The sequence below is a fragment of the Sturnira hondurensis genome, unplaced genomic scaffold (assembly GCF_014824575.4).
Source record: "Sturnira hondurensis isolate 20B ecotype Veracruz unplaced genomic scaffold, ASM1482457v3 Scaffold0015596, whole genome shotgun sequence".
Taxonomy (NCBI): domain Eukaryota; kingdom Metazoa; phylum Chordata; class Mammalia; order Chiroptera; family Phyllostomidae; genus Sturnira; species Sturnira hondurensis.
Genome location: NW_028088227.1, coordinates 13574942 through 13590003, shown reverse-complemented (window position 1 = coordinate 13590003; position 15062 = coordinate 13574942). Strand labels below are relative to the sequence as shown.

The window sequence follows — 15062 nt, the reverse complement described above, 5'->3', positions numbered from 1 at the left end:
GTCAGAACTGTATTTTAAATCAATTATTATTTTTTACACAAGCTGTCCAGCTTGTACCTCGCATTGCACCAAACAGCCATAGCCACAGGAAAGCTTTGGAGGGGAGGGGAAGTCATTCTCCCTGCACTCCCCCCCACATTCTCTGCCTTTGAAAATAAGACTCGGCAAAGACTCACACAGCTGTTTCCTAGCAAGTGGACCTGCAGGTGTGTGCTGGTTTATCTTCAGCCCAAACAGGCTGGGGCGAGACTTGGAATCCCCGTTACAAACCTTTTACAATTTGGCTGAATGCAGCAGAATGACTAAAAGTGCCTCCTCTGTGCAAGGTGTCGATAGTTAGAAGATTAATGTAGTTTCCTGCCCTCAAGGAGCTGGCTCTTTCCCTTAAAGCAGATGGTATTGTAAGTTCTAGTGCAGAGATATAAATAGAGTGAGATTAATTCCAATGGAGGAAATTGGGCAAGAACTTTGGGGAAGGATTTATGTTAGAGTTGGGTGTGAGGGACAGCTTGGTTCTCCATTCTTGCAGGAGGCAGTAAGAGCACATTAGAGGGAAGAAACAGGACAGGGGAAGGGCTGGAGGTGGGACAAGTGCCTGGACCTGCAGGTACTTTGAAGGAAGGCCGGTGGGAGGGAGAAAGAGGAAATGGAAATGAGGCTGAGATGGGTTTAGAGTGATGGTGAGTGTCTCTGAGTGCAAAGCTGAAGAGTGTGAGTTTGTGTGAGTCATTGGTTTGTCTATTAGTGTCACCAAGCCCTGAGGTTCCTAGAAGGTGACTCAAAAGCACTTAACGGGGTGAGGGTGGGAGGTCCAGAACAGTTCTTCTGTTCTCCATTTTGTATACTAGGGTATTAGCTTTCTTTCTTGAGGGTTCTACTTTTTTAAAAAACTGAAACCCTTTGGTGTATGCTAAAGAGAGCCATTCATTTATCCAGTCAGTTAACCATTATTTTTGGGTGTCTCCTATATACCTAGCTTTATACTAGGTTTTGCTGAAAAAGATAATATTCACTCCATGATAGCACATTCTTCATCAAGCCAACGCAGCAACCCGTCCCCAAAATATCCTGTTATAGCTAAGAAGCTATGACATACTAAAGAGGTAATGTCCATGTAGACACCCAGTTTTCTTTGACTACATCATCCCTGTATATGAGGCAAAATTACACCGAAGCCATATATGGTTTTATGTAATAGCAGGTCTACTTGGTTTCCTTAGAAAGGTCTCTAATAAATGCACAGTAATGTGCAAAAATGGTATGGGTGGCTACCTAGGCTGCTAGCCTCTCGAATCTTTTTCCACACCAGCTCACGAGAGTGTGCGCTCTCATTCATTCTCTCTCTCTCTCTCTCTTTCTCTCTCTCTTTCCTTTTCCCCAAGTGTTTGGAGTGGATCCAGGAGCAGGTTCTGAGAGCCTCAAGCTTTTTGTTTTTTACCCTTCAGTAATTACATGCCACAGGTTGCCTTCCCTATTAGAGTCTGAGGCTAAGCAATTAGTCTCCCATTGTCCTTGCAGGAAATGACACCCATGTGACTTCTGGGGAAGGCAACTGTTGATCCCTTTGATTAAAATAATTTGGAAAGGGTTCAGCACTTCCTCTGGTTGATAATTTAGACTGGCTAATTTAGAAAGCTTTTGGAAATGGGCAAAGCAAACAATGGATGTCAGAACCGGAAACACTACTGGGTCAGTTCCCCCAACAGAATGAGTCTCTGAACTATCCCTCTGGTCTCAGTGCACTGACTTGTCTGGACTCTAGCACGTGGTTGAACCTGGTGGCTGGGCTGTGTTCCATGTACAATGCTTTATTTAGGGATGTTTTCTAGCTGCAGATAATTGAAAACCCAACTCTAAGAGATCTGAAAATGTTTGTTGGCAGTTCTGTGATTCCACAGACTTCAAAATTGACCTAATGCAATCACCCCCACTCTGCTTTTCTGTGTTCTGTCTTTGCCCTTCTTTCTGGGCAAATTCTGTCTTTAGGTGGGAGCAAGATAGCTATGGAAGTTCTAGGTGTCACATCCCACACAACATTCAGGAGGGAATTTCTCCCAGAGGAATGAGGAGAAGCTCCCCACAAAACCTTCACATCTCATTTTCCTGAATTGGGTCACATGCCAGTTCTTGAAAAAATCACTTGGAAGGGGTTTTCCTTATATCAATGCATCTTAAATTTTAACATGCACACAGATCACCTGGGAACCTTATAAAATAGATTATGATTCAGTAGGTTTGGGGTGAGACCTCAACTGAGGCTTCCCAGATGCTCCCAGGTGATGCTGAGGTTGCTTGTGACACACTGGAAAGCCTTAGACTACGTGGGTCCCCACCCTCCAGCTGGGGCTGCTAGCCTCTCGAATCTGCCCATGAGACACTGTGATTGAAGGGATATGGGGATCTGTTAAGAAGAAGGAGGGGGGAACAGCCCCATGCAGTTGGGAATTTATTAGAGATAACTTGTTCCCAGTGTGTAATCAGAATGTTCCCGTGAAACCAGGAGCCACACACAATAGTCTGTGATATCTATTACAAGCAAAAGGTACATGCAGTATAATCTTTTTTCTATAGGAGCACCTATAAACATTACTTATTTATGAGGGTGTATATATCATAATTCCTGGAATGGAAGATAAAACAGTCATGCTGCCCTCTTCATTATCGTTTGTCTATTTAGTACCATATATCTAGTGTGTCTTAAAAGGAATAAATTCCAATGAAATAGCTTTAAATGTCCTTAAGAATGAAGAGAGTATGCCAAGTCTAGCCTTTGTTCTCTGAGTGAATATCTCATCAGTCTTGGTTACTAGGATGGGGGAGTATACCCCAATTATCATAAGAGTCACTTGACACAATGTAGGGCTTGAAAAATGTTGCCAATGGTGAATTTATGCCAAAACAAATGGTAACAATGCCCTTATGAATGGTTTCAGTGGAGAATATCATTGTGTTCTCTTCATTTGAGAAGGAAAAACTGGTCTGTTATATTTTTGTTTTTCTTGGAAAAGATACACAGGAGTCCTGAGCTGCAGCTTTTCAGGAAAAAGACTGCTAAGACTGAAGGACTGATGTCCATCGTGAGGCTGATCCATTACAGGCTCAGTGGAGTTCAGAGTGCACTATGCAGCCAGGTGTTTAGTAGACCTTCCTGATACGGTCACTTAGGTGGGGTTGCCATTTCCAACCTTATATGCAAAGAAACCATCACTCAGGAGAGGAGATGGAGTTTCACTGCTTCATCTCCTGGGACCACCTGCTCTGGGTCATATATGTGTGGCCAATAGGAAGCCATGGTAACTCTTAACTGGCCTTGCCCACATGAGTCACGCAGGTACCTGTGCTTAGGGAATCACCAGCTGTTCTTTGTCTGTGCAAAGGCCCTACAATGTTAGATTCTCAGATAGGCTTATGTCAGACAGGCACTCCTTCCATCCATGGAGTGATCAAAGAACTGGTCTGTTCCGCAGAGATTTGTCAGTCAGCAGCATTGACTACACATTTACTCTGTAAAGAGAAAAAGTAAAGGGAGAGAGCATTTTGTTGCCTAATTTCAGTACTTTATATTCTAAATGTGGAATGTTTAGGTGCCCCTTCTATATATTTAGGACCTCCTAAGCTTCCAAAGAGATGTAAGGCAATGTTAATATTAGCCAAGCCTATGTAGGATAAGCAAGATCGCACTGTTACTTACTGATTGCTTCAAATAGTGCTGACCGAGTGCCTTCCTACTGTGCCTGCTGTGAGGCAAGACATTATTAGCCATGGGAGGAATTTTAAAAATGGGGAAAAAATAGGGCCTTCCCTTACAACTTAAAGACATACAACTTGAAAAATAGGAAACAATAAGTACATTTAAAGTGTCCATGTTTGCCCTGGCTGGTGTGGCTCAGTGGATCGAGTGCCAGCCTGCGAGCCAAAGGGTCACTGGTTCGATTCCCAGTCAGGTCACATGCCTGGGTTGTAGGCCAGGTCCCCAGTAGGGGATGCGTTAGAGGCAACCACATGTTGATGTTTCTTTCCTTCTCTTTCTCTCTGTCTTCTCCTCTCAAAAATAAATCTTTTAAAAAAGTATCTATGTCAACTAATATAAAATTTTTAAAAATAAAATAAAGAGGGGTAAGGCAATCCCAAATTAGAAAAACCAAGGTAGAAAGGGCTCAAGAGGTTGAACATTAAGCTAGGCCTTAAAGTGGGATCCATGGATGTAATTCAGGGGGTCATGAACTTGGATGGGGAAAAAATTCTCTCCTTTCATTAGCTCTTAGCTGAAATCTAACATCTCCTTCTGTTGTGGCAGCAGCATTAACCATTCATTGCCAATAGAAATTATGGGTATTTTCATATTACATTGTAGTTAAAGATATCTTGAAATATCATTTATGTTCAACACTACTTCAAAATTAGTCATTATTAGACTTTTACTGAAATGTATTTAAATTTTGAAAGAAGTACATAATTTTGTTATATATTTTGAGATCTATATATCAGTATACTTCTTTTTCATTTCATGTGTTAATGTCAAGCATTTAAACACATTATTCTGAGAAACATATCTCTAGATTGTTATGGCACAAAATTAGGTAAAGGGCCCCTGCCTTAGAGAATAGCTAGGCCTCCTACCAACAGTTAGGGGACAAAAGGTATGGCTCAGACAGGACAGGTGACTGGATGCCACAGCACTTGGTGGGATGATGTGGAGACAAAGCTGAGGTGAGCTGGAACCCCAGGCTAAAATTACTTCACAGATAGATTTGTAGGTAATAGGAAGCAGTGAAAGGTGTTTCCACTGAGGCTTTAAGTTGTGTTTAAGAAGGATGCTTTGCAGAACCAGGAGAGTGGGATTGGAAGGGAAGAAACAGGAGGCCAGAAACCAGTTTCTGCCAGGACTCATGCCAGCCAGAGAGAGTAATGGTGCGAATGGAGAGAAGGCCGTGAGTTTCAGTGCGCCTTCAGGACTGGAAGGGCAGGCTTGGGTCAGGGTTTACAGTGAAGGCCAGCAAGGCCATGGTAGGTTTCAGGCCAGAGTGACTAGGAGAATGAAACTCGCTCTTCGCCTTCACCGAGTGCTTACTTTGTGCCAGATGCTGTTTCAAGCCTCTCTCTGTCATTTAATGTCATTAAGTTTAGATCATGTAATCCTCATAACAACCCTCTGAGGTCAGTATGATGATTCCTATTTTTCAGATAAAATAAAGTCTAGAAAAAAAAGATTAGGGTTTCACAGCCAGCAGAAAAGAAGGGGATGTGTTACTGAAAGAAATAAGAAAGAGGAATGGTTTGGGGAGAAAATATTATGAGTTCAACTTTAGATATTTTTGCATTGTTCTCCTGTCTTTAGTTATTTTAAAGGACTAAAATTTCAAATTAAGTATTTATAAGTACAGTTTCTAGCTTATTTTGTTGTCCAGATTTGTATTTATTTATTATTAGTGAGCGTTGAGTTAATTTATAAGATGGTTTCATCTTCATGTGAAATACAAAGTGGAATCTGGTGGTAAGAGTTTGGTACATTGACAGGTGCCCAAAACAGGAAGATGTATGGTATCCAGAGGGAAACACAATATATATATATACACAGAAAATAACTTCTTCACTGATGCATCTGTTTTTATGGTATTGTTTTCCAGGACCACTCCAGCAGCTGTATTAGAAGACATGTGGTGTGTATAAAATTTGTGTAGCTGGGGGAAATTTTGGTAAGTGTCCTTGCACGGTTCTCTAACACCTTCCTTGTAAAGTGGCATTCACAAAGGGGAGCTATTGTCCTGTGCATCTTTGAGTCTGCATTAAACTTAGACAAGATGCAATTTTATAATTAAATGCCACATTCGATTGGTGTTTGCTGACAGTATGACTTTTTTTCTTGTTATTGCTGATGTTATTAAGCAGGAGGGGGGGTTTCTAAGACTTAAGAAGAAGTCTAGATTTAGGAAAGCTGCAGGTTGCAGGGTAAAGAATGCGCATGACAGTTTAGCTTATGTTCTAAGTCAACCATAGAATATGAGTAATAAACTTGCAGGCCAAAAGAGGGAAATAAAATGCAGAGTCTAAAGCAGAGAGATCTTCATGGCCTCTACATTGAAATGAGAGAGAAACAGGCAATTAGCGTCTTGGGGAATGGGAAATTAAAGGGGCTTAAGAATCCAGCCTGCCTGGGAGCCAGCCTACAAATCAGCGTAACAGTGGCCTAGGTCATTTAGTTCGGCAAGCACCCAGAAGTCGTTGCTAGGAATAGTAAAAAGGAGAGTCTTTGGGTTTGGGAGACCTGGGTTCAACTGTAAGTTCTACACTTACTGGTTGTTGCATAACTTCTCAGAGCCTCAGTTTCCTCATCTGTAAAGTGAGACTTAAAATGTTACCTACCTCAAAAGGTGATGGTGAGAATAAAATGAACAAGGTAGTGCTGTGGCATAGTAGATACTCAATAAAGCAGGTATTCTTGGTAACAGAACAGGCTCGTTTGGACACTGGACATTTGCCACTGAGGTCAAGCCACTAAAAGGTGCTCCTATCTCCCACAGAGGGGCTGCTGGGGATAGGCTGATAGTGCCCCATTTGCTGTCACAGGGGACTTGTCTTGGTCACCACAGTCCCTCCTCCAGCACCCACTCCATGACAAGCTGTGGGGCCAAGACGTTTGTCTTCTCTAACCCTGTCCACCCATTCTTAGGCAACGCGACTCATTTAACTTTCCTTCCTGCCACATTTAGAGCCAATTGCAGTCACATTGTTGGAGCTTTGTTCAGTTTTAGAGTTAATGTTATTTTTAAACCAAAATAACAACAAAAGAAAGAAGGGTTGGGAGTAGATGGTACCCTTGGTTTGGACCTCAGTTGCCAAGTTCAGGCTTTCATTTCCAAACCTGTCTTTTGATTTTTTTGGGGGGGGACGGGGGTCTATGTTTATTATGTAGCTTTCACAGAGATCCCATTATTGGACTGATTTTTTTGAGCTTTGACGAAAAGAATTTGCCTTTGGGATGGAGCCTTTACCTGTGGTTGGGGAAAATGAACCTTATTGCTGTAAATATCAGGTGTTCGTATGATGACCCCTAGTTTCATGGAATCAGAGGTATGGACCCAACCCCAGGGTTTGTCTGGCCCAATCTTCCACTAGCTAAATAAGTCTCTTCCACAGTATCCCTGTAGAGAGAAATTCACGTTTTCTCAGAGATGAGCCTACTGTGCCCCAAGCCACTTGTTCCAATTAAGAAAACAAATGGGAGCAGGGGAAGATTTTAGGGGGTGAGGAAATTATTCCAGATCTTGATTGCAGTGGTATTTACACAACTGTATGCATTTGTGAAAACTCACAGAACTGTACCATAGAAAGGGTAAATTTTGCTGTATGTTAATTAAATCTTAAATAAAAGAAAAAAAAACACAAGGAATTAGACAAATAACTGGGCATGTGGCTCAGATTGTTCAAAAGAAAGAGGAAGGGTGGGGAGGGGAAGCAATCTAGTCCTTACATGGAACTACAATGTGAACTCCATAAGGCAGAGACTGGGTCTTCCCAGTCTCAGGGCCTGGAACCTGGAAGGCCTGTGATAAGTACTTATTGAGCTACCTACTGCTCTCAGTCACTTTCTAAGCAAATGAGACAAGTCCACTCACTTTCCCACACACCAGCTCACCAGATATTTTAAGACGATCTCCTTCCCCATTTACCTTTTCTTCTCTGGACTGGACCTACCATCGCCCTTTTATTGACTCTTTGTCTTCCAGTGTTATTTTCTTGTCTCCCCCAACCCGGCAGCTCTCCTTGAGGAAGTGTCTGCTTTACCACGTCCTTTTTCACACTTGGCACAGCTTTAAAATGCTGCCCCTGGAAGGGTCTGGCCCTGGAGGAGTACAGTGGGCCATCAATTCTGTGTATGAGGTTAATAGGCACCCAAATCTTCTTCCTTCATAATCAGTCCTGAGGGCCTGGTAATGGATTGTGAAGGATTTCTTAAGAGTAGTCTTCTAAGAATGGAGCTCCCTGAAGGAGGGAGGATAGCATCCAGGAGATCAGGTTGCAGAGTCATCCTCTTAAATGTCTTGACTGAAATGAGGTCACGCCACCCTTGTTTTGAGGCAGCAGTAGTGCTGTTTATAAATCTCTCGGGTCGTAGGGAGTCACAGATCCTGATTCTTCGTTATGAGTCATAGGAAGTTTGAAATTCTTAAAACTAAAACTTGCGCATGCCTTGAAAATCCGGATATGTATTTTCCCTGGCCATGCTAGGGGAAATACGTAAATACACAAATAGAGAGCAGTGGTTCTCAGTCCAAGCCAATTTGGTCCCCCCAGAAGACATAGGGGAATGTCGGAAGACATTCCTTATGGTCACAACTCGGGCAGTGTGCGCACTGGCTACTAGTGGGTGGAGGCCAGGGATGCTGCTAAATGTCCTACAATGCACAGAGCAGCGCTGAGCGCACAGAAAGAGCAATCCAACCCAAGATCTAATTTCGAGGCTGAGAAACCTCATATAGAAGTAATAAAAAGATTTCATGTCTAAATTATTATTTTGAAGGTTTAAAATTTTTAAATATTTTTACATTTAGCTTACGTGTATATAACTAGAAAACATTAAAAAGTTTGTTCAAAGAATCATAGGTCGAAAAGGGCTCCCAAGAAGCTGCCTCATACATTAACTCTGACTCCAGGTAAAAAAAGTGGTCTGAATGAAGTTCAGACAGACAGATGGGTGTCTGAAGGCTCGTGCTGACAACTGGTGACTAAAGCGAAAACCGAGGCTCACACATGATCCCAGCATTCGCACAAAAGAGATGGTCTTATATTTTAAATTTTAACTCCAGCTTCTTCACATGTGTTTGTCTTTAGGTGACCTCTGAGATAAAATGGCATTTCAGTCTGGGCTAGTCCTTCCTTCTGAACCAAGGATAGTGATTCTAGCGAGATAAAAATGTGCTTAGGGAGGAGAGAGATCTCATTACAGATGACTGGGGCTGGGTATTTTGGTGCACATGGCTGTGTATTTGCATCCGTTTCCTGGTGACACCATAAGTCGTTCAGAGCCTTTGTAGCCCAATATGGCTACATGTGCTGAAGCAGGGGGACTAACGCAACGTATGTGAAGTTGTGACATAGGACAATCCACTTGAAAAGACTTTAATTATAGGGCCTATTTTGAGAGGATAACTGTGCTGTTTGTGAGGTATATTTTGGAATCCACTAACCTAGCTTCAAGACCAGTAATATCTTCCCAGAAAGGGTGTGGTGTATGCTTGTGGACCTAAATGTTTTCCTACCAAAAGCTTTGGGGCGATATCCTTTCGACTTTACTTCCCTTCATTTTTCTTTTCTTGATAATCTTTATTCTTGCAAGAATGGTATGAAAATGCACTCTGGAAAGCTGGAAAGGGGTAAAAGATCTCATTTCAGATGGCCAAGCCCAGAGATTTAGGGACTTAAACGTTATCAGTCTGCTGTTTTTAAGATGAATAGAATTTGGAGAATGTACCAAAGCTGAATAGTAAGCAGAGTCAAATGTGACTACAAAAATACTATGTCAACACTAAATATTTGAGTGTATCTGTAGAAAAAGCACACATTTACAGCTATTTGGTTCCAGAACCCCTTTTGCAACCCCTGGGCAGTTCCCATGGGTCATTTCCATGTTCTTTCAGAAAGGCTATAACCTAGAATGGGTATCTGCTTTCACTTTTGTTCTTCAAGACTAGTACCCTTGACCTGCTCTGCTTCTGGTGGCCTCCCTCATTTCCCTGCTAATTCCTGAGGCCTTGGCCTTAAAGAGGGTCAGACTTTCTGCCCAGTCAGCACATCCTAGTCCTCATTTAAAAGTGAATGATAAAGGAGAAATTAGATCAGCAGAACAAAATTAGCTTCTCATTTACACTATGTGCAGGGAGGGGGGGGGCAGTGGGGACAGCTTTAGTGGCGAGGAACACACATAAATAAGAACAAGCCATTTCGTAACCCAAAAGCCCAACCAGACCTAAGGGCACAGAAGCACTTTTGCATGAATTCTGGGTTCATGAAGGCAACAAAATGAGAATGTTCCGTGAAGGAAAGTTGAGACTCCCGGGGGAAGGTGTTGGTGTTTGTCCAGAGACAGTCTGCAGCCCCTCTGCCTCCGAACCACCCAGAGAGCTTGATGAAAAGGGCAGGTCCCTGGGCCTTCACTAGACAGACAGAAGCTGGATTCCTGCTGCAGGTGTGTGTCTTCATGCTTAAGGCTTTTACGCACACTAATGTGTGCCGCTCGCTGCTCCAGCCTTCACTCTCAGCTTTGTCCAGTTCCGTATGAGATTGTATGCAACAGCCCTGCCCAGCGTCTAAGATTCCCTTCTATGAGCATTGCTGGAAAATGTCAATTGCAGAGGAGCCCATCATTTTTTAAGTCAAACCTCTGTGTGCTGCTCCCTGCTCTGGTGTGCATGAGAGAGTATTCTGTCACCTGGTTCTCTTGATCCCTGAAGTAATTCCTTGCCTGTTCCAGGCTAGTTTTGGTACCATCCTAACCCAGATTCTTGGAAGCCACTTTGAGACTGCTATCCTACTTGTCAGCTCCAATAGCCCATTTATCTGCCCATCAGCTTTCACTCTGAAATTCACACTGCAGTGTGGCCCTTATCTGCAGCAACATTTATAAACCAAAATTTCCCACTTACGGAGGGGAAGAGTTTCCATAATTAGTGGCTGTTGTGTGTGGTAGCACATGACTGGACAGCTGACACTGTGGAAGAGATCCCACCTGGGCTGCAGGTGGTTGGACCACCCCTGCCTCTGACTGGCAGGCTGCCTATGTGAATGTGTATCATGATATCACTTGCATAGCGAGTTTAAGCTTATAAGGAGATGTGGCGCATTCACTCCTCCCAAACCACTTCTTGAGTGGTGGAACAAGTATTATTCCCAGATAAAATCTGAGGCTCAGAGAACATAGCCTATATCTAAGGCAGGGGGTATTTGAGAGTGTGGGGCATTTGTTTTCTCAACGACTGGAGGCAGGGCTGGCATGTAGGGAGATGGGAAGTGGGCAGAGATGGCTAATGTTGCAGTACTGGGTCAGTCCTGCCCAGTGAGAGTTGTCCCCAGCACAGGACACAGTGACTTTTATGCTCCTACTGAGAAACACTGTTCTGAGGTTGTGCACCTGATGTGCAGTAGCACCTGACATGCAGGGGAGCCAGATTCATAGCTGTGCTCTGTGAATCCAGGCCCTTTATGGCCCTCTCCGTGTTAAAGGCGTCCCAGAATTCATTTCCACTTCGTCAGGAGCTCTGAGGCATTGCAATTGAACTCAGAATGGCTGTTGTGTGGGTCATGCCAGACTGCTCTCTGCACCAGAACTCAGACTCAGCGTGCTGCATGTGGAAAGAGCCCTTAAAACCTCAGTGGCCCACTGACCAGCACCCTGTACTTGTCATTCCTCTGTCAGCGCCCAGTGCAGGTGGAGAGAGAGTGCCATCCTTGGAGAAGATCAAAGCCGAGAGAATGCCCACCCACAGCCTTTGATCCAGTCTTACCGGCTTAAAAACCATTCAGAGAGTGAATTAGGTGTCAGTTTCAGGAGGTTTTGATATGATATCTTTGGGCTCATACCTACCTGGTCAACTTCTACGCCTACTGTTGGAGCTTTGTTTAAAGTTGGGTTCTGATGTCATGCAGCAAAGAAGCCAAGACAGTGCCTACCTCAGTTCGAATGAGCACACATGATATTTTTTTAAGTGGTAAAAAGAAAAATGTATTGAATGAAAAGGCATACAGTGAAGCTGACCTGAATATAAATATAAATGTTGAGGTGATGATGAAAAGGGGAAGTGTGATACTATCGGATCTGGCTATTTCTTTTTCTTTCCTGTTTTTTTTTCTTTTCTTCCAGTTTCTTTCCCAACTTTTCTTTTGGAAAATTTCAAACCTGCTAGTTAGGAGAAGGGTAAATCCAACACCTATATGTCCATTTCCTGGATTCACCAACGGTTTTAGATTTGCCACATTTGCTTTGTTTATGTCCTCTTCTAATGTTATACATATAATACACATTACAATTGTATAAATTTTTGCTGCACCATTTGAAAGTTGCAAACATCTTGACACTTTAAATATTTTATCACATATCTCCTGAGAATAAGGACATTCTTTTACATAACAATACTATTATCATACCTAAGAAATTTAACAATAATTTCATAATCCACTATCGAGTCCTTATTCAGACCTTCTTCCTTGTTCCCAGTCGGTTGTGGTATAGACTGTTCTGCACTCTGGGACTGTCTGTTTCTTCATGGTGTTAACTTGCTCTGTGCTTCCTGAAAATTGTTATCTCTGAAAGCTTGTTGTTAGATGCAGGTCTAATGTCTTTTGACAAGAATGCTTCATGGGCAACATTGTACTCTTGATATGATACAGCATCAGGAGGTGGATGATGTTAATTTATCCCACCATCTACTAGGGGGGACCCCAACAAAATCAGAATTATCTTCTAGGGGGCGGGGCCCCTTGCGGTACAGGCTTCCCCCACTAGTTGAATGTTCTAGGAACCCATCTGTGTCAGTGTACCGGCTGGCATTGTTGTGAGAGGCTGTGTTTGGCTTCAGTGGATTTTTTTGAAGACTCTTTCAGTGTGTTTGCCTATTTCATGATGGGTGATTTCTGAGTGTACTCCCACACCATGCTGAGTGTTCAGCAGTTTTTGACCAAAAATGGCCAGACCCCCAGGCCTCTATCCTTATTGTATTGGAATGGTGTTTGATGTTTTTTACCTTTTGTATCTCTTCCTCAGTTATGTACAGTGAATGATCTAGGCCTTCTTATTTTTTTAAATAATGACTTTTTAGTTACATCTCCATGGTCAGCTAAATTTTGTTGTAATAATAGATTATGCCAAACATTTTTCTTTCTTGCCTTCGGGATCAGGAGGAGTCATTGTAGCAGAGCATTTACTACACACCAGGTACCACATGTGATCCTTGCCTAAAGAAATTTTTTTCTACTTTCTTCCTGCACAACAACTCAGACCAGTGAGCAAAATACTTGTCCAAGGTCACACAGCTCCTGCGGTGGAGCTAAGATCGATCCAGAGTGTCAGGCTCAGAGCTAGGGTTTTTCTACTCTTCCACGTTCCGTCTGATCCCCAACCCTGGCTGTGTCTCCCACCTTACAGTTCTTGCCTTAAACAAATGCCTACATGACTGGGTAGGTCCATAAAGAAGGCAAGTCAGGTCAGGGTGGGGGTGCAACTGGAGAAACACAAGCCACACATACCTGGAAGGGGCAGGTGCTACTGGGTCTCAGGCGGTGTGGGCCCAGCACTGTCAGAAATCTTGACCATGTCAATGGTTCTAACTTCTTGCTGTTGGCAGCTCATATGTACTATTGTCAGGCTCATCGCCACATTTCAGCACCCACACCGCTGCTGGCGCCGGCCACTTTGAGTCAGCCGGGGCTTTGTTTAGAGATAGAGTCCATGGCTTGTCTGTTTGTTCTTAACTTTCTCTTTTAAACAGAAATTAATATTCTTGAGATGTGATTTGATGAGTGTTTGATTTTTGAAGAGAAGGAAAGTTAGGTTTCATGGAGGTAGTACTTAACTGGCACATTATCATAAAACCTGGGATTTATTCATTAGAAGGTTTGTAGCACAATAGCAGGTAGTTCATCTGTAGCTTTGAAAGAAAATGAATATATCTCCCTCTGAATATCATCTGTAGGATTGTCCTCTTTCTGAATTGTTCTCTGATGTTGTAAGAGGAGGATGAAATCTGTCTGTCTAGCCCATCTCGCACTCCTAGTTCTTTGTGCGTATTTCACTGAGTTAATGAGTCACCAAAGAATCCATAGGCTTGTTCCTGTGAGAGGAGCGGAGCAGAAGTGACACGGATCAATGGCAGTGCTTCCCGGATGGGCCTCAGTTGGTGCTGTGCTGGCTGAGGACGAAGACCTATTAGGTTCATTCTAATTGTCTTTAGCAGAATTCTTCTTGAATTTGGAGGGATGGAGAAGGACCGCAGGGGAAGGCCTCTGCTCTGACTCTGGATGCAGGAATTTAGTCCTGCCCCCCCCCCCGTCCCCCCCCAATTTCAGAGGCTAACAACTAGAGGCGCAGAGAAGCTGAGTTGGGTCTAGGTCAGACCCGATTAGCCTGGGCCTCTCTGCTTCTCACTTTTTCTAAAGCTAAAGATTTTAGTCAACAAGCACTAACTGTAATGCTTCACCCTGGCATGTCACTTATTGTCCACATTGCTTCTCATAATTAACATGATGGAAAGTGCGGTTTCTCACTTTCCTGACGGTACAAAGGTTCTCACCCAGTAGTGAACCTGCCACCTGGAGAACATTTGCGAACCGCACAAGTCCCGGCCTTCCTGCCCACTCCACCTCTCACCTCACGGTGAGAGTGAGCGGGCCGGGCCTCCCTAACCCTGCACGGTAACCTCACTGTCGTCAACTCTTACTTCCTCAGAGCTTTCATGTCACCTTGTTTAAAAGTGAAATCTTTTTTAAGCACCGGATTGCCTTTTTTCTTCCTTGGCAAATCCAGTGACCAATTCATATTTTTTAACAGTTTGTTGTTTTATTATGGAAGTTCAAGTTTACAGACAGTCAACAGCGCAGCATAATGGACTCCCATGGATCCCTCCCTCAGCTCCAACGATTCCTGCCATTCTGCCATCCAGTGTCATCTGTGCCTGCTTTCTTTTTTGACTTACTTCATAGATGAGACGGGGAGAGCATAGTTTGTGAACTAAAAATCGGTCACCTGTCGTTCCAGGTTCTTCCCTGGACCTTACTGTGTTTAATCCTCACAGCACCCCTATGCATTGTCACCCACATTCTGTGACTTTGGGAGCTGAAGCTCCAAGAAATTACATACCTGCCTACAGTGTCCAGCTCATAAGCACCCAAGGAGGCGTTCACCCCGGAGTTGTTTAAAAACCGTGTTTTTTCCCCGAAGCTGAACTTTAGAAAAGTAACTACCATAAAAAAATGTGTAGTTAAAACTTCTTACAATATGGATAGATGGATAGCTATGTGATAAAGCAAATATGGTTATAATGTTAATGCTAGAAGTTAAGTGGTAGTATATT

The 15062-nt window shown here is 43.2% G+C and overlaps 1 protein-coding gene across 6 annotated transcripts in view; it reads left to right on the top strand.

Moving 5' to 3' along the window:
- Positions 1-15062, top strand: part of FYN (FYN proto-oncogene, Src family tyrosine kinase) — a 205109-nt gene that overhangs the window by 82752 nt on the left and 107295 nt on the right. For all 6 annotated transcript variants that reach the window (XM_037065062.1, XM_037065066.1, XM_037065065.1 and 3 more), the window contains one exon: positions 5628-5696. The gene's annotated coding sequence lies outside the window, so the exon portion shown is untranslated. The remainder of the gene's footprint in view (positions 1-5627; positions 5697-15062) is intronic.